Genomic DNA, 27,524 nt, shown 5'->3' with positions numbered 1-27,524 from the left:
GCCACCACCAACCTCCGCGGTTTTAACCAGTGATCTAACGACGTTTCATTTGCTTCCCGGTTTTTGTTTCTCTCTCCCTCTCTCCGCCCCCCCCTCCCTCCCTCTCTCTCTTTCTTTCTCTCTCTTCCTCTCCTCTCTCTCTCCTCTTTCATTCTCTTCCTCTCCTCTCTCTCTCACTCTCTCTCTCTGCTCCTGTTGTGTTACGAGCCCTTGGCTCTTTCCTTAAGACGCGGCTGCCTAAAGCACAACACTTGTCTGACCTGTGTGGAGATTTGGAACCCGTCAGATTCTCTTCAAGGCGAGTTCCCCTGAATCTATGTGTGTACATTTTTGTTTGACATCTTGACAAAGGAAGACCCTACTCGGATCTTAGTTTTCTTTAACTTATAACCACCGTTTTAAGCATTCCTTATAACAGTATTCATAGGAGAGCTGGATTGTGTTCAAATGTAGTCTTTACAAAAAATAACGATTTCTTTAATATTGTGTTGGAAATGAATTAGTTGGAGTTATAAATATTTATGAAATATGCGTTAAAATGTAGCGTTTTAAAATGTTTGCACTAACTTCCGCCAATTATGAGTGACCTCCCAGGCTAAGCACCCTAGAGACTCGTATTATGAAGCGTTAGGGTGGACTAATCTAGGATCAAAAGCAGGAAGGTGCGAACTCTCTTTGTCTCTCCTCGCCCGACTCATTCACCCTCCTGTGTGTGATAAATCTACACTGGCGCCAACTACGTATAGGATGATTAATTTGCAAGCAAACAAAAGGGAATTGATGGCTAGCCATCTTAGTTAAACATTCGCCAATACCGCAAGCTACTTGTTAGCCGTCAGAGCCTTAAACCTAGTAAGTGCACTGATGTGAAAATTAAAATGGCTTTGAAAGCATTTACGCCAGCACCGAGTCCCTCTGAAGGGGCTGTGCAACCAGACACCTCACTTCATTAACTATATTATAAGCAGACAGAGCTTTAGCCCGAAATGATACAGAGGTTTGTTGATTATTGTTTATCTGAGAAAACGGTCACGTTTACATTGGCAAGTTTCTTGTAAATATTCTGTTAGCATGTGTGAGGTCCAGCTAGTGCCGATTACATGCTTATTCCTTCCGAAATTTTTCAGCCCATTTGCGAGATATTCCAATTTAACGAACGTGTTACTAAATAAATTTGCACTGCGGGGTACGCTTGTTATGCTGATGACGACCAGTTGTAATGAACCAACCGCTATTGTAATCCTATATCAATGCAGGTGTTAGAATTCTCTATAGTATGGAGGTGGTCCAAATATTAAAATACGAGCGAATTCACGCGAATGAAATTACTTATTGAGTAATTGCAAAGTTCGTAATAAACGGATGTTCTACCTATTTGATAGATATATGTAATCAATATGTGTATGCGCTATGTACGGATATCAGGGCAGCAAAAAATACACTCAGCACACGTGTTTATACTACATTGGGGCAACTGTCAATAACCATCTATTGTGGAAATTCTCTTCTGGTTGTCCATTGAAAGGACAGTATTTTAAGCATGCATGTTATAGTCTGTTTTTTACTAAAGACAGTGGTAGTAGTTATTGTACAGGTTATTGGAACGGCATCTGCCATCTTGCATAACAAAAGGCAGTTTGCTTGCAACTCGGAATTGGCCTTCATCTTTGAACATCTTTATTGTTGCAGACCCACGGTGCAACTTTTTGTCTTTCGTCCATTCATCCTGTTTTCTTTTTCATACTCCACCGCCCTTCTCACTACCTCTTGCCATTTACTTCCCCTTATCAAAAAGCTGCATTTATTGCGAAAGTGATCGCTTCCCTGCTTCTATATCGCTCCCTCTAATTGTCTAATTCGGGTCCTTTTCTGATGAATATACTGCAATTGCTTCCTGATTTCTTCCCAGCGTTGTAAATATATGATAAAGTTCATGAACTTCTGGCATGTAGATTTCAGCTCGAGTTCATCATTAAAAAATACACACAAAACAGCCAAACAGAGCTTACAGCCACTTCAAATTATCGATCACCTAATTTAGTGGCAGAGCACGAATTTCGTACCTATCGTCAAAAGTTGTCTCGTTCTAGGCTGCATTATTTTTGGGCTTTAGACCAATGTTGGCGCCAGCTGCTTTAAGCCTTTCTCAAACTACCGCACGTTACGTGTGATCATCCGTTTGTCAATTTTCATTTTGGAACTTGTTTCTGGCAAAATAGCTAAGTAGCCTTTGGTTAATGACTAAAGCCCTTTTATCTAAGCATAACAGTCCTAATTACATCTAAACCAAATAATGATTTGGACATTGCGATGAGATGTCAGTCGAAAATATTTTTTCTTGTGGAAATTAAACTAATTGGAGTTTCCGTGCGTAACTTATTCTGGGTAACTGACTACTGTATCAATGCTTTCTTTGTGTGCTTTTTGCTACAGAAACACAGTGCAAAGAAAGGGCTGATACATTAAGAACTGCCGGCAACATTATTGCTGATGCGTTTCTCGCAGATCCAGTATGACAAGACCTACTACATTAAACGTCAAGGTGACTTAAATTTATCTAATTTTACCATCATCTTGTATTTTTGTTTGTCGCACCAATCAGCTTGTGCTGAAATTCTTAGATTGGTTTTTGAAGGTAAGTGGTGACAGAACTCAAACAAGCACATATTAAGTAGTTAACTCATAACGTAATCCTTCGCAGTATTTTCGTGATGCGATGGGAGGATTAAAAAGACCTTGTATGATAACGTGTTTCGGTACAGTATACAGTTACTTGCACGGGGAAGCTCAGAAGTAGACATGACCTTGTAGACATTTGGTCGTTTAGACCTGACAACAATTATTGGTGATTGTTTTTAACTAAGCAAATTTTAAGCAGATGTTTTACAGGCTTTAAGAATCAATGGATTTTTTTTTGACGGGCATGTCTAGAGTCATCTTTAACGAGAGAGCGTAATAAGTGTTGGTAAAGTGACTATGAGTTGCTGCAGTGTTTTTTTTTACCAATAATTTACACGCTTCTTAGAGTAGCTAACTCTTTCTTCATTTTATATCCGGAAAGAGCGAATACAACGCTTCACGAAATGGTAGTTTTTTTCGATAGGAACGCTTTTCACCTGCACATTACTCTGTGGACTTCACCTCTGATTTCCATTCTGCCAATTGCCAAGCCGTTTAAAGTTTAGCTTGTTTCAGTGAAACTCCATAAACGACACTTGCAATGTTTTTTGTAAGTTTGCTCAAAAGCGTCCGCAGTTAAACACTGCGAGTGCTGCATTGTTAATCTCCTTCTGTCTGTTGTATGTCTGGAAATGTAAGCAACCGATCTACTCGAGTTTAAGTAAAAGCAAACAGCCCTACACCCATAGTGTGTGCAGTTGATCTTGAACTTGGAAAAAAAAATCCAAACTATTTTATTTCAACCTTAAATAAGTTCAAGTAATCATATGGTCCCTTGACAGATCTATCAATCAAGATTATGATATTTAAGCAAGAGGGGCTGAAGATAAACAACTATGTATGACATCTAAATTAAACTAGTCATCTGTACTCTAATTGGTGAAGAATTAGTAACATATCTACTGTAAAAATATTATTTACCCTAAACATAAGGAAATATAGTTCAAGAAAAGTTGCTGAGGCATGCTCAACTTTTCAGTGTTTTGAATCTGTGTGTAACTTTTTATACAAATATAATGTATGCTTATTGCAGAATTAACCATTGCCCCCTCCAGTATTAATGCTATTCTTCAAGAAATGAAGTCTGTCTTACTTTCCAATAAATAATGCAAATATCATATCATTTTGAAAAAAAAAATCAACCCCAAGTTGAGCAATGATACTACAATGTTTCTGGGCATCCCTATCCAGTGATGAAATGGTTTGATTATATGTACCACCTAAATGGTTGCACAAGACTGATGGTATTTTGACACCTGTCATAAAACTGTCATAGCACTGGTATTCTTCTGAGAAAGGAATCTCTGCATATGGAGTGACATTTATTTAAGAAATGTATAGACTTGGCAATGACATTGAAATCATGTATTTACTTGACCATATTTAAGGCAGTTTTTGAACTTTATTTGGTTGGATCATACTGTATAAACAACCAAAAGTTTATCTTTCTGTCTTCTCTGTCTCTTCCTCTAAGTTTCTGTCTGTTTGAAATGTTTTTATATGGTTAGGCCATCTCCGTAGTCTAACCCATAAGGGAATAAACTACAGCCACCAGTGTGATATCATTTGGCATTGTTGTAATTGATGCAATTCCCATTTGTGTAGCTGAGGTGGAATTAAACTATGATTAATCAATGACAAAAACAACATACTAAGAAAAATTCCTTAAGATATGTTTTGTTTAAGAAGTGAATGTCTGGCACATTCCTCTTAAATCCTCTGCATGTCTATGATCAACTAACAATAATTCCTGTGTTTATGATATGGACAATGGTTAAAAATATACAGCTTGTATCACAAAACTATTTGAAGGTAAAAAAATATGCTGAATAAATTATTTCAGAACAGCTGAGTTAAGTGAGATTGGATAAATATGGATTTTCTCTTGTCTCTAATCATTTAAAAAGTCTAAATAATTGAATTATGTCTAATACCACTGGCTGTGTTTTATTTGTTTAGATAAACATTACCCAGTCTTTGGTTTCTTGCCTCAGCACATTTGAATGGTCAGATAAACCAGTGATTTTCCCATGTGAATATTTTGATCATTCCTTTCATTAGAAATAAGCATTTAAATGTGAATTATGTGAGACAATTATAGTGCCTTTAAGTCATAGTAGTAGGTAGGGAAATAACATACATTTTCAGAAAGGCACATAATATTGTTCAACATTCATGTAGGTTGTTTAATAAAGAATAGTTTGGTAATGTTTGATCAATTCTGAAGTAAGTTAAACTATTTTGCGCAGAGGTTTAAGAATATATCAAGAGACCTTAATGTGTGTTGTAAACGGCTGTAACCAAAGGTGATACCTGGCTGTTTGGTATAATTTTTCTATGCACCTGATAGATATTTGCTTGGATTTGGACGATTTTGCCAGGCAACATTAAGCCTCTGTTGGCCAGCTTCAATAATACCAGCTGATGGTAGTAAAGATGAAAAGAATTCTAGGAAAATCAGTGAAACCAGTCAGAACCAGTACAATTCATTGCTGATTGTTTACCTTTTGACACGGCATATCTCTGTTCACATCATAAGTACAGATGCTCCAAGTATATCGCAGCTCCTGCACGGACCATGAGTAAAGTGCATCATAGCATTATCAGCTGCTGATGTAAATACTGTTTGTCAGTTACCACAAACCGAATTGAAATATACCATTAGAATGATTTGAATCCTCACAATGCGCGTCCCGCAGAATGACAGATCGTAAATAAGGTGGCAATTCACGTAGTATTGGAAACATTTACCTTAAAAAAGCGCGAATGTGATATATAGGAAACTTGAGATGAAGGACGACCACGCATTCACAAAACAAAAGTAAGCAAAAGGTTGCTTCGTGTAGGCAGGTGAAGGAATCGGTGACATACTTTTAGTGACCATTAGCCACTAATTCCTAGAACAAATTAGCTTTCGCGCTGAATGTATTTAAAGGTGGTGCTAACTTCAGTAGAGATCTATTTAAGCATCTCTATGAATGTAGAATGCATTGGAGGAAAGGTGGGGGAGGGGCGAGTTTGCTGATTAAGTTACGACTGAACTAACCCCAATCAAAGATGGAAAACTTTGTGAAACCCGGAAGAATGGTCCTATTTCTGAGAGGTATGCGGGATTGCCAATTCCGATCGTTACACCACAAAACAGATTCGGAATATGGGTCGATTCTCACTTTGCTTCCCTTTGCAGCACAGGCAATAAATGCCTTTCTTTGCGCAACTTGTGTAGAATAAGCAGATTGGTGCCTGCCACAGTTTTTGCACCAGGGCCTGTTGTTAGAATTTATTAAACACAGATGATCCTCGGGATTTTTTTAAGCATACGGAAAAGATTTACAGTTCACATAATTGCAATGCACTTAGGTCCATCATCACTCCGCAGGTGTAAATATGGGTCGTTTAGATGTGTGACATATAGAACTGCAAGCTTCTTAAGTGTACAAGGTCGAGATGTATTGTTGAAAAGTACCTCGAATCAGGTATGCACCATCGAAATTGTTGCAGCCAGTGAGAACAAAACACACCCTTAAAATATTAAGGAAAGTTTTTTTTGGTTGCAAAGATTGTAAAATTAACCGGGATATCCTAAAATGTCGTATTTCAAATATTTCTACCTATTTGTTTTAAATAATGTCAACAGATTTTCGTGTAAACTCTTGGTAAAAAGGGTTAAAAAAAACAGAAATACGCTTGGATAAGTGGGGGGGGGGGGATGCTGCTGATTTAGGTCTCCTGCTGCAAATAACAGTGTTAAAAACGTGCTGTGGTAACTTTCTAGCCACTGTAGGCCAAATTGCTCCCCTGAGAAATAACAGCCATCTATCGCTTGATGGCGCTGTCCTTAGGTTTCCTGTTTTTCCAACCCTGGATTTGACAGGCGAGAGGTAGATTTAATTCTTCCATTAAACAACCATACGTGCTATTTCTGTAAAAAGAAATCCTAATCAGCGAAATGGCGAACAACTTAATGATTTTTTTAAAAAGTCTTTAAAAGTTTTTAAGTTCCTTTATAATCAATTGTCAATCGTTAGAAAACATAAATCAGCCCACTCATCTAGCTACTGTCCTATGTGCAGTATTGGTGTCAAGCAAAGCTTTACGTACGTATTTCACCTTAAAGCAAGGACTCGTTTTATACCAAAAAGTTCACCCGAAGTTCACTTTCTCTGTTGTAGGTTCGTCTTTCGCCAGTGTGACAATAATTTCCATGGAGCTATTTAGTTGCGCTGAAGGTATATGAGCGTCAATCAACCTGATTAATTATGTTTCTAACCGTTTCGATTGAAATGTTTAAAGTGGAGGCTGGCGGCCACAACACCTGAAATTATAGCATTATAATTAATCCTTCTATTGTTTTCAAGTTTGGAATTCTGTCCGGCAGCAGCTTCAAAGTCAGGTCTTGAATACGGCTATTAGGTTCTGCCCGCTGAGTGATACACTGCACTTCTTTACTGCTGACGTGCTTAGCTTTTTTCGTGTGGATCTGTTCTTAAGCATAACAAGCAGAACGGATAGAATCGTCTCCATGATGTCGGTTTCATCAGGTTAGCCTCAATCCATTCAAAGGTCGTCTATGTGTACTCCGGAAAATTCATTTTATAACCTTACACTGACTTGATTGGTGAACGGGTTAAAAAAAACATATTTCCTCATTTTTCCCAGCTGCGCATTTCTATAATTGTAGCAAGCGTGAAATTGCCTTCTGAAGCAAATTCTGTAGTTTCATTCCTCCCAGATACAGTGCAGGCAGATTAGCTACCGGCCCCTTGTTAATTAGAAGAATATACGATATTCAAGACGGAGCTGACTTAAAAGCGTGTGTTCGACTGTACCTTTATGCTAATTAAATGCATTAGTATCGTGGTTCATAAGGCACATGTAACATCGGTTATACTTTATACTTGCGTGATCATATCTAAATTATCTTAGTGTTAATTAGATTTACTTCAAATGTAAATTGCTTGCCTGGACCGGATATTATCCAAATGGCAAATTACTTTGCAGCGTTGTATTTTGACCTACCCAACAAATAACCACGACATTGCTTTAAACTTTGAGCCCAGACACGAATCCTATTATCAACGCTTCAAGTTAAGGACCAAGCCAGTTTTTAAAAAAAACTCTTTACAGCTTGTAGCGCGAAGAAGAAATGCCTTAATAAGATCAATATATAGAGAAAGACAAAATCTTCACAAAGGTTTACTGGAAGTCTAACGACCTCTGACATACATTGCAAATTAATTGGAGACTATATGAGGGAAGGTGGGATTCCAGTTAATTAGTAGAAAATGAATAAAATTGAACATTATATGATTTGTCTCCGAGTACCGCTTTGTTAGTGCGGATTTAGAGATCAGCTTTTGTACAGGACAAATTGAATGTGAGTAGCGTGGTGCACTGTTACACTGTCGTTTTGTACACTGGCGACAGCTTCAATCCTGGGAAAAGGTAAAGGGATCTGGGCGATCACGGCGCTCATTATCTCATGTCTGAGCACATCTTTGAGAAGGATACATAATCAGCATCGGCACTCCACCGCGCTGCACTCGTAGTTATGGTTTTCTTTCAGCGCGAATCAAACTTATTAAAGTATTATTGCAGTTCCAGTGCAGTAGAGATGTTGTATTTCCCGTAATTAGCCAACTACCTATGCCTGGAGCTCCAGAAGATATTCTGGACGATTTTATATGGCGGACTTTTAGCGAAGTTAGGGACGTTTTGCGCCCCCCCCCCCCTCCCAGAGATGTACAATGTTTCTGTCGGAGTTGTAATTAGACTTGGTAATGCAGCACTGGAAAAGCTCTGAGGCTTCATCACAACGTGTGTTTATGGTGTGAGAAGTTTCAGATAAATGCACGTGGGAGGGCCAATTCCACCCGTGCATATGTGCCCACGAAATGGGTGGGAGTGTTTGGAGAGGGTGGTAATATGTAAGTACAGCAGGCACTGGAGGAAGGGTTGGGCATTGGGTGGATCGGGACAGAGTTGGAAGCAGGGAAGAGGGAAATACCCGGTCACCCAAATGGACGCTAAGTCGGGAGCATGATTCACACGGGTTAAACCTTAAATTAATGAATATGTAATCTAGAAATTAGTAAGGTACAAGTAATAACCCACGGGAAGTTATGTACATAATATCCAACCTTTACATAAGATAATAACAATAGTCATCTAACAGAGAGTCTGTAATAACGAGAATTGTAAATATTAAGGAACACCCTTAGATAAATGAAAGGTGTCTTTGGTAAAATAGCTTAGTCTCCAGCATTTATTATGATCATTTCCTATACCTAACTGTGCCCTAATACTGAACTATCTCAAATGTGGAAGAAGCAAAAGAAAGAAATTAAAACATCGTTTCTTTTGGAAAATTATGACGTTTGAAGCTACTTTCTTAGATTCTACTTCTGTCATCAAGTCGGAACTCAACTGTGTAAACAATCAAATGAAATGCAACAGAAATCAGTGAATACACTAATCCCTTTTATTTGTAAAATGGGTGCCCAGTTAAAAACAAGACATTATTGACCTGTTGGATGGTAGCCCCGAAAGACCATTATTCCTTAACACTTGCGACCTGGAAAGCCGGAGTCCGGAGTATAGTTTCTCTTTTACTTGGCTTAATAGATTCAGGGCCTATATAGAAAAGTAGCAAAAGTGTAACCAGCGTTACATTTGCAAGGAGGAATACAATGAGTTTTACTAGTGGTCATTAATATGTCATTCCAGGTTTAAAGCGTGACTTGTTGGGCAATTTACGTTTGGGCGGGCAACACTCTAAAATTTTGCCTTTAATACATGGGAAACAGCTTCATTATCACTGTTCGGGGTCTTCCACGTGATCAACGTGTTAAAAATGTAGTCGTTGTGCTACCAGTAATAAATGAGATTGGCTTCAGGTAAAGACATAGGGTGGAAATGTGGAATGTCAGCGAGATTTACACCTGTCCTATGGCTTAAATTGACAGAGCTATTGCCTACAGAGATGACCACTGGTGCCAGTCTGTCTGGGACTCATCAGCCTTACTTTGTAAGTTTAAATGGACGAGATGATCAAAACAGCCTAACGACACGCGTATCGGTTTATCACCAGAAACTACAGCAGCGAAAGATAGACAAATGTTTATGTTTAAATGCGTGTTATAATTGTTGTTGTGTTATTTTGGCATGGATCAAGATTACTAAAGGGATGTAGCTAAACCATTATTACTAGTAAGAGGGAGTTTGTCTCCACAGCATCAATAGTGATCTATGTTAAAGCTGACTCAAACAAATAACCCGTACAAAATCACCTAAAGCTCAACCCAATTGGACAGTTCGGTGACAGATATTAAGCAGACGCCAATGGAATCCTGTTCAACTACAGATCTAAGGGGTCGCGTCTGTTGTGCGCGGTGTATACATTCCTATTTCGCAAGGGCTATTACCATCCCGCGAGGCTGGTGAAAACATTCATCATATTGGTCAAAGTGGAGACAGGCCACTCAGCCACCATATTCACACACAGGTAGCCTAATGGTTCTATTAGGCTAGATCAAACCGTTCCGGATCAGTAAGCGCACGAGGGGCCAGAAAAAACTAATGTGCTACTGTCACCCGTCATTTAAGAAATTCAAGAAAACACCACACGACATTGTACCATATAGTCTTTAACAAATATTCTTTTGACCAGCCATTGTAGCCTTAATCTCATAAAACGCCTTATATTTATCTAACAATCTGTCCCTTCAAATATTTACCAATGTACTCACTCAAATTCGAAGACAGTTTGCTTTTCCATAAACTAAATGGTTGTTTTTTCCAATTAATCAGGTAACCTCATTCTATCTCATAAATATTTGAACCGATCATTTGAAAAATATGCTCCCCGCAACTCATTTCCAAGGATTTTCTACCGCCTTTCACACTCGAATCAAACTAACGCGATCACTAAAGAAAGCTGTTCTGTTGTTTTGCAGCAATGAAAATTTATGCCCTGCAGTACTTGGGAAGGCTACTTTTCTTGTAATGTCTCTTGTGGATCCACCTGTTCTTTCGTTATAATTTATATTTATGCTCAAACGATTTTATTGCTTTATTATTAAGTTCAGTCCATCTTAAACATAACAGAAGCTATTGTTGTGGTAGCCCAATAAATTAAAAATAATTAGTTTTTAAAGATAATTCGGTAAAAAACAAACACGTATTTTAACGGACAAAATCATTGGTTCAATTATGGTTTTCATTATATTTATTTGTTAATGACAATTTCAACTTAAACTGTATTTTAGAAAGTATGCCCTTATAGACGTGAACAGTGATACGAATTCAGAAATGCTTATTAATAATTGGTGATGCCAATTCTAAATTTCGCCTGTTGAATAATCAGCAAGTCTCTCTCTCTCTCTCTCTCTCTCTCTCTCTCTCTCTCTCTCTCTCTCTCTCTCTCTCTCTCCTCTCTCTCTCTCTCTCTCTCTCTCTCTCTCTCTCTCTCCTCTCTCTCTCTCTCTCTCTCCCCCCTCCCTCCCTCTCTCTCTCGACAGCGCGAGGGGGGAGAAAGGCTACTTCTACAAAACTAGCCAGACAGATATATTTTTGTGACAAATACCCATGATACCAAACATGCCTATAAGAAGTACAGTAAAAGATTTAGATAAACCACCGGAGGAAAAATGTTGTTCTCTATAATTTATAGACATTTTGACCGGCAATTTCGATGGTTTTATTTCTTATTTGTGTCTCTCCAATAGAAAGCATAACTCTCAGCGTTTAGTTTGGCTCTGGTTGAAATATGAATTTTGTTTCAAAAGAGAGGAAATATTTTCTGTATATTACATATCGATTGAATAACTATCGATCTCACCATGACGATAGAATGTGCTTGTAAACTCAGCAACCATGGACGTCTGAAATAAATAATAGAGATCACTCTTCTGCCAAGATTGAGTGTATTAAAAAAGGCAAAATATTGATGGGAGAGGTTTAGGTTGTTACTCAATCCTCGTATGTTTACAAACCTTGGCAAATAAAAACGAGTATCCCCAGTTTTCAAACTTGTGGAATTTTAAGCAAAGTGCTACAAACGTATATGTAATAGAGTTAAGAAAAAATCCAATAACAATTTTCTACTGTTGTTAACCGATCCAAGGAAACTCAAATCTTTCTGGATGTTGCTTTGGTTTCAAGGGGATGATTTTTTTTCAACTCGCAGTCAGCTGCAGCGGCAATTAATTGGTATCAATACTTTAGCGCCATTGCTGACTTCTAAACTTTGGATTTCTGGAATTCTTAATGAAAATGCATTAAGGGAGGTCTTTAAAGGGGAAAACTGCCGTTGCAGTTCTATAAACTCCTCTAAAAATAATGGATTCAATTGCTTCGTCCTCGCAATCAAGATCTACGCGCGCGCGCGCACACATACACGCGCACGCGCGCGCGCGCACACACACACACACACACACACACACACACACACACACACACACACACACACACACACACACACACACACGGGAAGATGTCACATTCATGGCTTCTTCAAAGTTATGCAGTCTATTACTAATCTGCTACTTTATTCTTTGATCGCAGGAGTTATGTAACTGGCCAGCTCTTTCAATATCATTTGTCATTTTGCACACTGCGTTTAAAAAAAAAACACAAAAATACAAGTACATGCCCAATTTCCTAAATGACTTTTTGATGCAGTTCCCCTCTTACAGAGAAGATTACAGCCGCGACTAAAGTAACATTCAAATGTAGTTCTTGGGCTAAATTATACCAGATATAAATATGCATATCTGCACAACAAATATGCAGAAGTTGCCTAGTTTGCCTGAAGCTGTTTCGGCTGGCTGCGCTCGCAATTCGTGAATATACTTTCAATAAATTACTGTAATTCGCGTGTGGATAACCATCAAAAACGATTGGCTGAATTTTCTTCAGATAATTTAGAAATACTTCTTCCCTTGTTTAGGTCCTTGCTGAAATGGAATGAGTACTTTTGCAGCTCTATTTAAATCATGTTTCTTTCATGTGAAACTACCCAAATCCCTTGCAAGCGCCATTAGTTAACATTTTTACGTCAAGTTATGCCTTTTGCTCAATTATTTGACTCCAAAATAACATTAGGACACTATCTTTATGCCGTAAGTATTTACTATGATTTTCTATTTAGTATTCAAGGATCATAAATGGGGTTTGAGAAGCGATAGCACAATAGTTGATTTAGGGTTACTCGGAATTTTATATCGACAATCTTTTTTACTGAAGTGGACAATTCCATTGTGTTATTACACTAAATCACAACTTTTGAGCTACTACTTGTAGCAGCCGAGCCCGCCGCTAGAGAGTCCAATCAAACGCACCCCGCACCTTACTTCCACTATCCCCGCACCTTACTTCCACTATCCCGCCTCCCAACGCCAACCCCACATCTTTCCCCCTTCTCCACCGCGGGGAGCTGAAGAGAGACACTTGTCGCGAAGATAAGAGAAGTGCATATACAAGTTAACACACGCTTCACACTGTCCCACTAGATAAGTGACTTTGACATGTGGGAGGGATCAACCAGGACACAAGCTTCGGCAGTTTGGAACCTGATAAGGCAATTCCAACAGAACAAATTAAAGTCCCACCGTTTAATCAAAGACTTATTAGCTAGCATAATGATTTCAATCCATTACTTGAAAACCAAGAGCTAGGGCCGCAGTTCTATTTTTGTTCATAAATAAACTCAAATGTATAAAGAAACGCAAGAAATGAATAATTGTGAGTGGAATTGTTGAGGTAAGCCTTTGAAATTTGAAGCATGGACAAACATTTTCAAAATATTGGCATTATTAAGCCTTTATACATCTGTTTCGTGGCGCTTTTTTTTTTAACACGAAAATACAACGGTTATCTAGTTTTCACTAAAGTTTAAACATTCACCAAAATCTGAGGGAAGCATGTGAGAAAACTCAAATTTTAATTAATAAATGAGTTTTTGTTTGTATTTAGGGCTTCCAGTTTTGAAAGTACTTAACAATTTAAGTGCAATAACCATTGTTTTGTACGCCAGTTTGGAGTTTACTGGCTAAATGTGCATATTGGACACTGCTTCGGGAGAGCCTGCGAGCGGCGGTCACAACTATAGCTTTTCATCTATACAGATGACAACAATCAACGTCACGACCAGCGTCGGATGCAAATAAATATTGGTAAATTATGACAGGATCTAAAACTTTCAAGAGTAAAAATACTTTACGAAATGCGACTGAATGAAAAACAAGAGGCCGTGAAGTTCTTTCCTGAACGTGAGAGCTGATTCTGGTCCAGCAGAAAAGCGAAATTTGATTTGAAGTGGATTTGGCCAGCAATAAAACCGTGTTAGATTATCCCTATTCGGAGACAAGCCTCTCCAACGCACGTGGTCTACCACAGTTTCGAGGAATCTTGAGGGAAGCCCCTGAATACGAAGGCGCAACTCTGAGATTTGCAGAGTTAAGTCCCATTGCTTCCAACTAAAACTTAGCAAAATCACGGCGTGGATACCACACTTAGCATCATATCGTGAATTGATATAAAATGCACAGCTTTGGCATGCAATGTAAGTAGCAGTTGGCTTTGGTCCCGGTGTGCCCCGCAGTGCATTGGTGGCAGTGACCTGCGCTGTAATTCGCAGTTGGCTTTTGGGACACATTGCTATCGCCTGTCTCGCCATGTTTACTTTAACATTTTGCAATTTCAGGCCTAATTTCTTGTATTCAAGGCCGCAGCCAGGAATCTCTCAGTAACAAGTTACTGGAAAAAAACATGAAAATCATAACTCCTAACTGGCATATTACACATTCAAACTAGATGGAACAGAAGAATCAGAATCAGGTTTAATATCACCGGCATAAGTCGTGAAACTTGTTGTATTTGCGGCTGCAGTACAATGCAATGCATAATAATAGAAAAATAGTGATTACAGTAAGCATACATTTAAATAGCTAAATTTAAAAAGTAGTGCAAAACAAATAAAAAACGCAGTGACGTAGTGTTCAATGTCCATTCAGAAATCGGATGGCGGGGGGGGGGGGGGGGGGGGGGGGGAGAAGCTGTTCCGAATCGTTGAACGGCTTCTGTACCTCCTTCCTGATGGTAGCAATGAGAACAAGGCATGTCCTGGGTGATGGGGATCCTTAATGACGGACGCCGCCTTTTTGAGGCATCGTCGCTCAGTGAAGATGCCCTGGATACCACGGAGGCTCGTGGCCATGTTGGAGCCGACTGAATTTACAAATCTCACTTCACGAATTTCTATCAAATTCATGGAAATAGTTACTTCAACCTTAACGTGCAGTTAGTTGTGAGGCGGGGATTTTTGAGGGGGGAGGGTGGAGGAGAAAAAATATCACGCCAAGCTTGTAAAGGTTTCATGAGAAAATAACTTTACGCAGAAAGGTGTCAAATATGTAAAATAATATAAGTAAAAAATACCCTCCTAGTGACCCTGATGCAAGCTGTGGTATTTTAGATGCTTCGTTCAAGTAATCGAATATTCGAACTGCCACTTAAGGGCTCGGCTAACGTTCAAATCATTATTAAACCATACACAGATTTAATGGTCTCAGTGGAGAAAATATAATTTGACTGACCTTTGGGACTCTCCCGCTGTTGCCCCCCCCCCCCCTTCCCACTTATAAGACATGGAGATAAAGAGAGTGGGGCAGACGGAGACAGGGTGTCAGACAGAGGGATAAACAGAGACACGGAGGAAGAAGTAGTTTTGATCAGTTTGAACGTAGTGAACATGTCTATATGCAGCATTTCCTGGCTCCGAACTAATATACTGTCCAATCAAATTATTAACTGGCAAACTGACTCCATAGATTTTATTATCACTGGTCTTGGGGCCACAGTAACATTACATTCGCAGTCACAGAAGCAGCCATATATTCCTCAATCCAATATAAAATACTACCCATTGAGAATGTAAGCTGTATTTTATTAAGAGGTTACACATTCACCCCAGATTGGTTAAACTTCATGACACCACAATTTTTGTTCAAGCTATTAGATGCCGTCGTTGGGTGTAATTCAAGAACGGCCGAATTAGATATTATTATTGCAATAAGCACGGTTGAAAGATGGAAACGTGCTTGCCATGGGTTTTGCGCTCAGGGATTTGACTTTGGCATTCGCTGTCTTTTCATGCAAGCATTCCGAGGGTGACCAGTGCAAGGCCGGATCACGTTACATCACCGATATCTTGACCAGTTGTTGATTACGTTGCCCGTCTAGCAAACCCGCTTAGGAAAAGTTTATATGCGTTCCTGCAAATTGATCTCCGAGTCGCAATTTTATGATTTGTTTCTCTAACAACTGGCGATGTCGCATAAAAAATGAGACCCTCTGACTTGGATTAATGACCTTCTAGGCATCGCGGACGAGAGCCACAAAACCGAAGGACGATCCCCCCCCCCCCCCCCCACACACACACACACACACTTTCCTATCTATTCCTGTCCAGAAAGATGGCCTGATTGCGTTGAGTTATTGGCTTACATCTATTTTATTTCACTGAGCCAAACTATTAAATTAATTATGCCATCCAGTCAGTAAGACTGCATGGTTTAATAGGCGCGTATATTAGAGCACCGATACCCCAAAATCAATTTTGCATATTTTCGAGATCACGCTCGTTTTTCACCTCTGAGATGTAATTTGTTTTGAATGGCGTTTCTGTGAACTATCATAGACACGCGCGGCTTTTTCGAATTTGCTTTGGCAACCTTGTTTCTATCACTCCAAGATCTATCATCCTTTTTAACTTTTTAAGCTGGACGCAGTAAAGCAGAAAGTTGGCTGCCGTGCGCCAAGACCGTCGTCTGTTCATATTAACCCAATTGCCCCAAGCAGTTTTGTGTTCAAGAGTAAGGGTAACATTGGAAGAGTGCGGAAAACGTGGACTCAGGTCACGTCAGGCTTGTTTGATCGTCCACACCCGGGATGTGAAACAGAGGTCACACATTCGCATATCGAATGAGTTGTAGTCAACACAGCAACTGTTGGAGTTTCCGAGACATGCAATACCTTTCTTCTGTCCTCCCACGTTCTTCCGTGCCACGTCAGGTCCCCCTGTCTATGTCATGCTTTGGTAATATGACTGATGAATATTGCCGTGTAACACGATGCTGTCTACTCCTTAAACAAATCGCCTTGTTCACAGTCACTACACTAGGGAGTCGCTTTGTGATATGGTATTGGATGATTTTGTTACAAGGAGCACCTCTGCGAATGGCTATTTTTTAATACTGTAGTAAGTCGTGACGTAAGAGATGATAAGGCCTCCGTTCCTTAGCTTGTTACAGCACGAGGCGCAATCATGTCATTGGGAAGCCGTTCCCATTTGGATCTTCGTACATGTGCTATTTCCTGTCGAAGATTGCATTTCGGACTGCTGTAACCTAAAATCTCAACAATTAGTTTTAAAATATTAACACACCAAGAAAACCCTTCCTTGCAGCTTGAACTTCGCATACAGTTCCAACAATTATTGCTTTCCTGTAGTCATACAAAGTTAATGACAGAATCTAGTTCCCATCATACAATGAATTATGTCTTAATATAGCAATTAAATTGTCTTGGACTATTGATTTACTGCTGCCGATTATAGAAATTAATATAGAAATCTTGACGTGAAGTGTTAGCACGTGCTTATCTTGTCATGCAAGTGAAGGCTGACCAGTTAAAGGGACAGGGTTCCATTGGTATTATGTGTAGCATATGAAAATATGCATTGGCATGGTATTCCTTTTCCCGAAATTTCTAGCAAATTTTAATTGCTAATTGTGCTACATTGCTTTGCCGGAAAGAGGAATATTTTCCAGGAAGGTTTTCCCGGGATCTACACACAAAGCAACTTCAAAAGTAATTGTCTCACATGACCTCTAAACTCATATTTGTTAAAGGGGGGGCGATTTACATTTTCCCGAAAAGCACTTCTGAAAGCAACTCTGTAGTATGTTTACCCTAACGAGCAAGTAAAAGATCACTAAGCGCGAAAAATTAAATATTTTGGGTGTATGTATGTGAAGTGGGTCCAAAAGTTCACTTTCTGGAGTAACATTAGCGTCAGGAGTTGAATTTGATACTTGGGAGAAGGGGGTTGGGTTATTAGTTTACCCGGGTATATGGGAGTCTTGCCTAAACACGCAAAAGTTTCCACGTTTTCTCTTCGGGATTGTTTTAATAAGAAATAAAAATGTCTCGCGAAGGGTACAAAAATACTTCGATAATGTTATTCTTTTCTCTCCGTGAAGCACATCACTCACTGCAGCTGTTTGTTCAAACGAGCAAGGGATAAAGCACGTTTTTCTGTACTTATCTTTGAACTTGAAATTTTGCCTATATCTCAGATTCGTCAGTCTGAACGTCTGATACAAAGCAATGCCCTAGAATGCGTAACGTGGTGTGAATTTTATAAATCTTTAGAAATGACAAGAAACACAGAGGCGAAATAAGGGACTAGAAACGGCAGGTTTTAATGGGCGCACCTGGGAAGTGCTGTAAGCAAGTTTGTCATGCGCCCCTGCTTCTGGATAAACTCATCGTTTTCTATATATCCTGGGGAAAATTGTCAGCCTCAAAACACATCTGAAGTCGTTAGTCTGTGGTGTGATTGAACATATTAGACTAGTCTTTCTTAAACCTGAATCAAATTCACCAACATTTACTCAAGAATGCGGGCAGGAATTATCATATTTTAGCTTGCGCAATAAAGTAAAGAATTCTTGAATTCCGATATTGCGCAATCGGCAGTCATGTTAGACCGTTTGGTTGGTAAGTTTAATCAACCCACACATTTATTTGGGAAGAAAATAAACTTCCAACAAAACTAATTAATCGTGTTATTAAATCCTTGACTGGACTTTTTTTTCAAATTTGTACGACAGGTGACTGATATTTGCAGTTGTTGCAAATGAGTTGCGGAGTGCATGTTATACAAAGGAGCCAGATATATAAATCTGCATAGTACCGTAGGAGGCGAATTTAGAATGAGAGATATATTCAAAAATATTGTGAGAGACTACAGATGTTGTAAATTGATACAGTAAAAACGATATATAAGTGGATGTACCCATTTCCCAGTGGTTACTAGTATGTCATGTAATTTATTAAGACGTTCCAGCAAAACTAGCAAGAACTTCAATTGTTTAAGTAAATGCTACGAGGTCATATCGGTAAACAATACTGAAATAGTTCCCTTTAGCATAAATCGTCCCAGTATTTTCACTTTTCTGTAGCAAGTTGTGTCGAATGGATTTAGTTACAACAAAATCCAGAGTTGATCATTGTATCGAATAGTAAGATTCGAAACAGACTCTTCATCATTACGTAAGTTTTCATATCTCTCTTAAAGTTCCTAAATATAGATAGATTATTATTTGGCAAAATATGCATTGCTTTATAAAGCAAGTAGTTTCTCGTGCGGCAATGACTTCTATAATTGGAAAATATGGAGTGAATTTTGTTTGTAAAACCTCTAAATATATTACAGTTAATTTGTTTAGAATATGATAAAGTAAGATCGATGAATATTTTATTTCCCTTCATATTTGTGTTTTGCGACTTTTTATTGTGGATAAATGTTACAGTTCCTCGGGTTCTTTCGCTGAAGGGCACTGTTCTTACCTACCACGCCCCAATTACTTTATTTTCCCGATCTTAGCAACGCATTCACACCACCTACTTCCAAATTCTATACTTTTTTTTAAGCTAAGTAATCCAAATAAGTCCTTGTATTTTATATTGTAACTATAATCTCTGATATTCCTTGTCAGTTTCTTTCGGCCTCTTTGTATTTTTATTTTTTTCTGCATGCCATAAAATATTTTGTTATGCCTTAATTGCGCTCGGATTCTGCTTTCACGATGTTTATACCCGACAGTTCGATATAGTTGAACTGTGAGTCTTGTTGCCCTGTCCTGCCCTCATCAGCCAGGAACGAGGAGCAACATCTAGCGGGTGCAATTAAGAATTGCAATAGTTCATTTGTATTGCCCTCCATCATCGCTGGGGCTAAACTTTATTTAATTGGCCGCAGACACGGTTTGGACCGTGCTGAGGCGATTATAGTCGCTTTCTTACTTGCTTATAGTCGGGCCACGAGGTTTGGCGTTGGCCAGATTTCAGTGGTGCTTCGAATAATGCCACATGGCGGAAGGTGGATATAAGAAGGAAAGAGAGTAAACGAGATAATGAGTAATATTTTCGAGCCTATTGTCAATATCTTAAAGTGGAATAATTAACAATTTTGGTTTATACGGTATTAGATTACTGTTGAGATACGCCTTTCACAGGTATACGTTGTTTCAAAGGGTTCTGTTGTCAAATAAGCAGCGTTCAGCATTGCAACTATGAGAAACACGTTAGCCATTTTCCATTCAGCAAACTCCCATGTAACCATGACAAGGCAGGCTGTACTCTTTGAAGGGATAAATATTGGCCAGCACACTCCGCTGGTCAGATTGGTGCCCTGGGGCCTTTCACCCTGAACGCAGAGAGTTTTTTTTTAAATACACTATATAAAAGTTATTTGGAAATGTTGGAAGTGACCGGTTGTATGTCAGCACACCATTGTTCTTTGTTTCTCTCGAATCTGCAACTGCCTCCTCATTCTCCCAACCCTGCCAAGTTTTTCAACGTAGGGAGGAAGTGCTTCAGCTGTCAATACAAGAGATGCCGGGTAGAGGACAAGAGGGGACATTTGCCCCAGCGATATTGCCTTGATCTCACACACTTGCGTTTAGGTCAGGTCTCTATCAAGGGGCGAATTCCTTGACTGCTACTCTCAATCTGATTCTGACAACCCGTGCCTGCGAACGAATGTGGAGAGGAACGTCTGTCACACGTCCTGCGACGCATGGTTTATGCCATGGTATAGCATTACTAAAGAAATGTCAAACGGCAGACACTGTGGAACTCGAATTTTCTTGTTTGTTTGAAGTACACTTTATTTCAACTTTCCTAAATAATTTCAAGACGCCATCTCACTGGAAAACAAGAACACCAGGAAAGTCTTAACCAATAAGTACTTTAACTTTACCGAATGTCAATATATTGGAAAATTGACTTAAAAATGTCTTCCATTTTCACAATCTCCGCAATAACTGAGTGGTTGTAAAGGAAAGATAAGGCGAATTTTGTGCAAAATTAAAGCGTGATCGCGTTCATTTGAAACCCAGAAAACGTACCGCCATCCTTCCAAGATAGTTTAGAAACAAACTAAACCACTGAGGAGGAGGTGAATAACACTCGTGGTTAAATGGAAACAAATGACTGGGATCGAATGGATAACAACCCCAATTTTACAGTGGGCCGTCCGGTATCTGAAAGAGAAAGGCCGTAGTTCTGTTTTGAGTGGCAATTTACTCAATAGCAAGGGAAGGCCTCATTACTGGCCTGTTAAATACACCATTCTTCCAACCTGTGACCTAATGGAGCCTCTGCAACTTGTTAGGTCCCGCACTTGATTTGCGTTATTTATTTACTTGTTTGATTTGAAATCATAAACCCTGGTATTCTGTTTCCGAGGTCTGCAAGCTGCTTGCTGTTTCATGGATACTGCTGGGTAAATTTTGCTTCACCTCATCTTCTTCGGTGAACCTGAAACGGAGAGGGAAAAGAAGGGGAAGTTTTTATTGGCAGAAAATATTAATAAATTCAGCGGGGGGGGGGGTGCAGGAATAAATTGGAGCTTTCCGCGACGGTGTTTGGAATAGATTTTATTTTATAGTGATTTAGGAGTATTTTTAAGCCAATCTTGATACTGGAACTGCTAAAGTTAATAAAAACGGTTTTGTTAGCTGATGGCTATCAACTTTATCAAGTATCGGGCTGCGGGTGCAAATGAATGGATGATTTGCACATTTAATTTATAATCCGTACCTTTGTAAATATTATTTTGCGTCATTGTCGCGCTGTCATTATTACAGGGTCGTTCAGTGCACACTGCCACTCGTGAGCATAAGCCACTGCCTACTTTAATATAACTTTTCATTGGCTCTTATCTGTGGTAATGATTCACCCTCCTGTATTAAATAGAAATACATTCCGTCCGATTCGTAAAAGAGGTCTTTTTGTTCTGGTCCAGCAGAGTTTAATTCGGGTTTGACACATTTCGTCGTTAGCAAAGATGTTTTTGTCCTCTGACTTTTTTTGTGTGTGTGTTGGGGGGGTGGGTAATTTGATAAAATAATATTCTTCAAGCAAGAAATAGTTTTCTGACGCCCCTTTTCTCCCTCCGACACACATTTCCTCGGGGATAATGTCGGGTATTGTTCCTCCCGACTGCTATAAATTTACACGACAGAGTTCAGCCTTTGATCGTGAGCATATCTGTACCCGGGTCTGACAGTTTAAAAAAATGCAGACTTTTGGAGCTCATTTAAGTGTCATCAATAAACTTTCAATAAGGTCACTCAAACTGAAAATCCACTCTTTCTCCCCCTGGGCTGGAGATGGGCACCAGGCCGGTCTGAAGGTAACGCGTCAGACTTCAGGTATTTATTTTAAAACAGGATAAGCATCTGAAGCTCCCCTGTTTAATCGCGGTGCAACGCATTTGCAATTTATACTGACCACAGATATCGCGTTAAAAGGATCAATTTCCTGAACAGGTGTGGCTGTCCTGCTTTAAATCGAATTTTAATACCAATCTACAAAGGATGAAATTAAGAAATTACGGCTTTGTTGAATCAATAGAAAACAATATCAAAAGTCGTTTTAATGCGGCGGTGGTTATTTGTGAACGAAGGCATTAATTGTAAAAGAAAACACCTTATATTAGGCTGCCTACTCTATAAACTCTGCTCTAACCCACTCACTACCTCTTGTTGCTCAGACTACGCTATCGTTGAAGGATTAACATACTTTTAGCCGCCAGATTACCCTCAGTTAGGAACTCATTTCTAAACCCCGCTATATCTACCTTACTCCAATCCATTCTTTAGAATCCACCATTCGGCTATACCTTCCGTATCTAATTCCTGCAGCACGGCTTTTATTTATTAAATTGAACTTCTGTAGAACGCCGATTCCGCATCCCCGTACGGTCAGCTTCACATCTTTGCCCAGTTTCAGGTACCAGTGTTATTAATGCCGCCGGCAACACAAACTAGACTTTTGGTCTCTGACGCGAATCTATTAATGAAATACTGCAACCTAATTTGGCCTGAACCCAGCCTATGCGATCTCAGTCAAGGTTTAGAAATGTGTGCTGATCGTAAATTCTGGTTTCCCAAGTGCACCGACAAGATTACTTTTGTTGGGTATTTGAACATTTCCTGAGGTAGCATCTCATCGCACAACATAATGCTGTTCAAACCTGTGTTACCGGGTCCATAAGGACCTGTCACTCCAAACTCTAGTTTTCATAGCGTTACCTGTTTTGGCAGACCATTTATATCAGCCAACGCTGTAGAATTTAAAGGCACCTACCGTTCCTGACAATTGGATATCAACTCTAAGATTTCATGCTCTTTCCAGACTGAATCAGTTGAAACACATTACCAGACTTCCTAAGGCTATATAATCAACTCGGACTCGCACATCTAAAAAAAATCCTATAATAAACGAACAGTGAGGACATGTACCGAATCTATAACTATATACTTCTCTCTGGCTGGAGTCCAAATACAGGCTTGTGTGAGCACTGTATATTCAAGGGACGATAACCTTTCAGGTCAGAACCAATTAACAGTTCACGAATCTCACAAAGAAATCACGAACAATAATCGTTTAATCAGAATTAATAGCACATGATACTACATGCCTGGTATGAGTTGGTTTAATCAAAGCCTTCTGATTAAGCAAATACACAAGCAAAACGTTTCCAAACCTAAAACATAAACACTACATTCTTCCTCTGGAATGTACTGCCTACGTGTAATTTGTGCCTTTTTTTGTGTGTCACTGACCAGGGATTGGCCATTACAATTTGCCTGTACTCAATTCAAAATATCAAAATGACTTTTGAATTAATAAAATTTGTGGGGAAAAACTTTGTTCATGAAAATAATTATGATGTAATTAAAAAGATAATCACAATTACAGAAATTATACATTAAAGTAACTATACAGTTTGCCAAATTAACATAAGCTATTTTCTTCAGAATATTAATGCAAGGTAAAAATAAATCAAATTCTTGAAACAAACAGCAATGGTATGAACATTTGAGCTTATGTTAGATGGTGAATAAATATTTCTGAGGTGCAGGTAGCTTAATCCCCAAAACATGATAAGTAATGGTGTCCCAAGCAGTTACACAAAACTTAACAGTGCCTGATGGTAGTTGAGGTAAAAACTGGTACTCAACATTAAATTGATTTCATTTATTTTCCTTGAGCAAATTTTGACATACCTTATTTTCTAATGATGTTCGTTAAGTTAATTTAATCCAGCAGCACACCATTACTTTTTCAGTTTAGAAAAAATCAATTTCCTTCCTTCTTGACCCCCCACATGTTTAGTGAAGTATATTTTTGAGAGACAATATCCCTTTTATGGAAGACTATCTTTTATTTGCCATTGTCAAATCACAGCAACGTTATATTTATGCTGCTGTGCTACACACAATAATAGAGGCAGCGGAATGCCTTGAACGGAAAGCAGAACTTAGTGCTCCTGGGAACTAATTTAAATATGTTGGTATGTCTTAGAAATGGAAAACATAAACAAAAAATAATAGTGTTGGTAGCAGCAAGCAGATAACAAATCTACAGTTTGACAAATGATGGAGAAATGCCAAGCATTGAAATATTGGTTGTAGTGAAACTGTATATAGATGCATAGCTCAACCACAGATGCTGCAGGACATTAGTTTCACACAGTACAGCCTCAGGGATATTTCACTTGATGCCCCCCCCCCCCCCCCCGTCAATACTGTAGAAAGCAACTAAGTAATGCACCACCTTAAGATTTATGTGAAGATTTCATTACAAAAAGGACTTCACCGAACATGTCACTAGTGCCTTTGTGACTCTTAACTGGATCACAGTTATATGATTTTATACTCGTTACAAAGGATTGTCTCCTCTGTTTTACAGAAACAGGAAAAAAAGGTGGAGAAAGTCAGAAACAGGAATGTGGAAATAACAGGCAGAAAATGTATGAGAACTGTATGGAGAAGCATGAACAAACATGAAAAGTAAGAGGAAAATAGAAAGTGGGATAGAATAGTTGTACATTGGCATGTCCAATGTCTTTAAAAATAAATTAACAGCATGAAATATCATTCTATCTGCTGAAGCTAGAAAGTGAAAATTTATGTTTATGATAGAAGTAGAAATATGTGTATGCTGGTATAAAGTAAAGACTATTTAAGGTTCCTAATTTTCACTATAAGTTAAACAAATCATCAGTGTAACATAGCAAATTTTAATGCAGTTTTAAACAAATTGACCCCACATGCACTACTAGAGTTTGTTGTATGGAACTTGGCTGAAAAAAATAGGAACAGTGTGAAGCTTAAATATTTATTCCCAGTATCAAGCAGGAGCAATCCAAAGAACTGTCATTTTAAATAAGCTGAAAAGGTGACATGGCATTTGAATTAGTATAAATGGCCTGCATGTGCTAGGATCAGGAGGTATTTACTCTGCTGCAGTGACTACCTAAATCTTTGCAGGGTAAACCTTATTTTAATAGGTTAGCTATTGGGAATGCCACATAGTCCATTGTATTTTGCAAGATCTGAGTTGTTTAAATGCATAAGGATTTTTTTCCAAAATCTGAGAAAATAATCTGATTAATATCACACCAGTCCTATGCCAAGCAAAGCTGTGCACCTACTGCTCACAAAGCCAAGAGGAATATTTCAATGAATCAGTCCAAGAAGTAATTGTAAACGCTTGCCTTGTTATGTATTACTACTGCAACAGATGGATTATTAAATCTGTATTACTTCAGTAATTATATGTATATCCAACTTCATGCGTGTACAATCTAAATTGAACTATCATAGAGGTAGTATGTGCATCTGAGTACAGAGGCAAAACTAAAATTCATGCTTGCAGTGAGGGAAATTTGCTTCTTAGTGATCATGGTAAATGCCCCAGTTTCTGAATGCAAGTAAATCCTTATCCTCTTCATTTTATGTGTTTACAAATCATTGCTTTCTTCCTTTTATTTTCTAATATTTCATGAGTGTTTTCATGAAATGTTATGACTTACTTTTGGCTTGTGGTAGTTCTAGCTATGCTTCATATATAGAGAGTAAAAGTTTTAAAAAATAGAGCAGAATTAATATCTCAGCTTGAATTACGTCTCCTTTATAAAGAACATATATATTTGCCAACTTAAAACAGTAGACCAACGACATAATCAACTGTAATTATATATCAGGAAGTGACAAAATGGACTGACAAAAGTAGAGCTGTGGTGTATATGGATTTCACTAAGGCATTTGACAAGGTTTCCTGTGGTAGGCTGAAAGCTGAGGAGGCGTGGGTTCGAGGGAAACTTGGCTGTGTGGAATCAGAAGGCAGTGGGTGGTAGTAGATGGAGTCTACTAGGTCCCGATGAAAGGTTTTTGGCCCAAGACATTAACAGTTCCTCTCCTCCCAAAGATGCGGCTTGACCCGCAGAGTTCCTCTAGCAAGCAGTTTGTTGCAAGTTATTAACATATTTGCAAACTTCAGTTCATAATTTTAAGCAAATTAAAGTTTCAGTACCACAGCCTGTTCTCTTTTAAATCTTTTTATTAATTTTCCAATACATAGGCATAACAATAGTAATCCAGAGAGATTGGGAATACATAGTTGGTAAACAGTATGTACGAGTATAAACTATAGATAACACAAATGTACTAAGCCTCCCAAACTCTTGATGTATTTAACATGATAGAAAAAAACATATTAAAAAACCCAAATTCGAAATCAAAAATTAACTAAACAAAACTAAACAAAGCTGGGCTATTATATTACAATGGATACAATCAATAATGTCAGTAATTTATCTCCTCTATCCAAATATTTAAGGATAATAACAAGGAAAAGGTCAAGTTACATCATATGAATGTTTTGAATAAATGGTCTCCAAGTTTCTTCGAATTTAACTGAAGGGTCAAAGGTGACCCACAGAGTTCCTCCAGCAGGCTGTTTGTTGCAAGTTATTAATATATTTGTAAACTTCAGCTCATAAGGCATACATCTTATATTTAGTAATTTGGTGCTAGACTGGATAACACTATTCTCTAATATTTACAAAGGTGTCAACATCAAAATGTGTTGATTTCATCCTTTGAAGGAACTTAATGAACCAGATGGTTTGCAGAATACTCTTACTTCTCCCCTTAGATTCACAAAACTATCTTGTTTTTAGGTTTAATGACTTGAATTTAAATTCCCCAGTGTGCAGGTGGTATTCAAACGCTTCTTCCTGGATCAATAGTCCCAGCGTCTGGATGCACGTCCTGTAACTTAACTACTATTCTATCACTAACTCATTCTCAAAGAAAACTCAAAATCACAATTTCTGGGTTACGATCTGTTTGTAAGGTCAACAGTTTGAGTGTTGAGAATTATTTTGCAATTTGCACTCATCATAAGTTTGTCTTTTTAGGAACATTATGACTTTGATTACAAAAGTGGAACTTGAAGTACTGCCATGAAAGATGTACCTGGAGCAATAAGAACATTGTAATACAATGTATTTCGACCAGTTATTAAATGTCAATGTCTGTTATTACTAGTTATTGCTATATATCATGAATCATTTGTAAAATGAGCTTGTTTCAAAAATAAATATTAAGTGTTAAATAATATATCACAGAGAACTTAAATATGATTGACTCTTTATATGACATGAGCATGGTAAACTTTTGTTGAGGTTTGTGTTCGCA

The 27,524-nt window shown here is 38.5% G+C and overlaps 1 long non-coding RNA gene across 1 annotated transcript; it reads left to right on the top strand.

The window, feature by feature from the left end:
- The first annotated feature begins 26 nt into the window (after window positions 1-26).
- On the top strand, window positions 27-27,448 carry LOC140738299 (uncharacterized). The gene is made up of 4 exons (XR_012101348.1): window positions 27-298; window positions 2,434-2,542; window positions 24,730-24,830; window positions 27,245-27,448. It is a non-coding gene; the product is annotated as an uncharacterized lncRNA (long non-coding RNA).
- The last annotated feature ends 76 nt before the right edge of the window (window positions 27,449-27,524 follow it).

Source organism: Hemitrygon akajei, chromosome 14, assembly GCF_048418815.1.
Source record: "Hemitrygon akajei chromosome 14, sHemAka1.3, whole genome shotgun sequence".
Lineage (NCBI taxonomy): Eukaryota > Metazoa > Chordata > Chondrichthyes > Myliobatiformes > Dasyatidae > Hemitrygon > Hemitrygon akajei.
The sequence above is the reverse complement of the archived record's forward strand: the minus strand, read 5'-3'. Positions and strand labels throughout refer to the sequence as shown.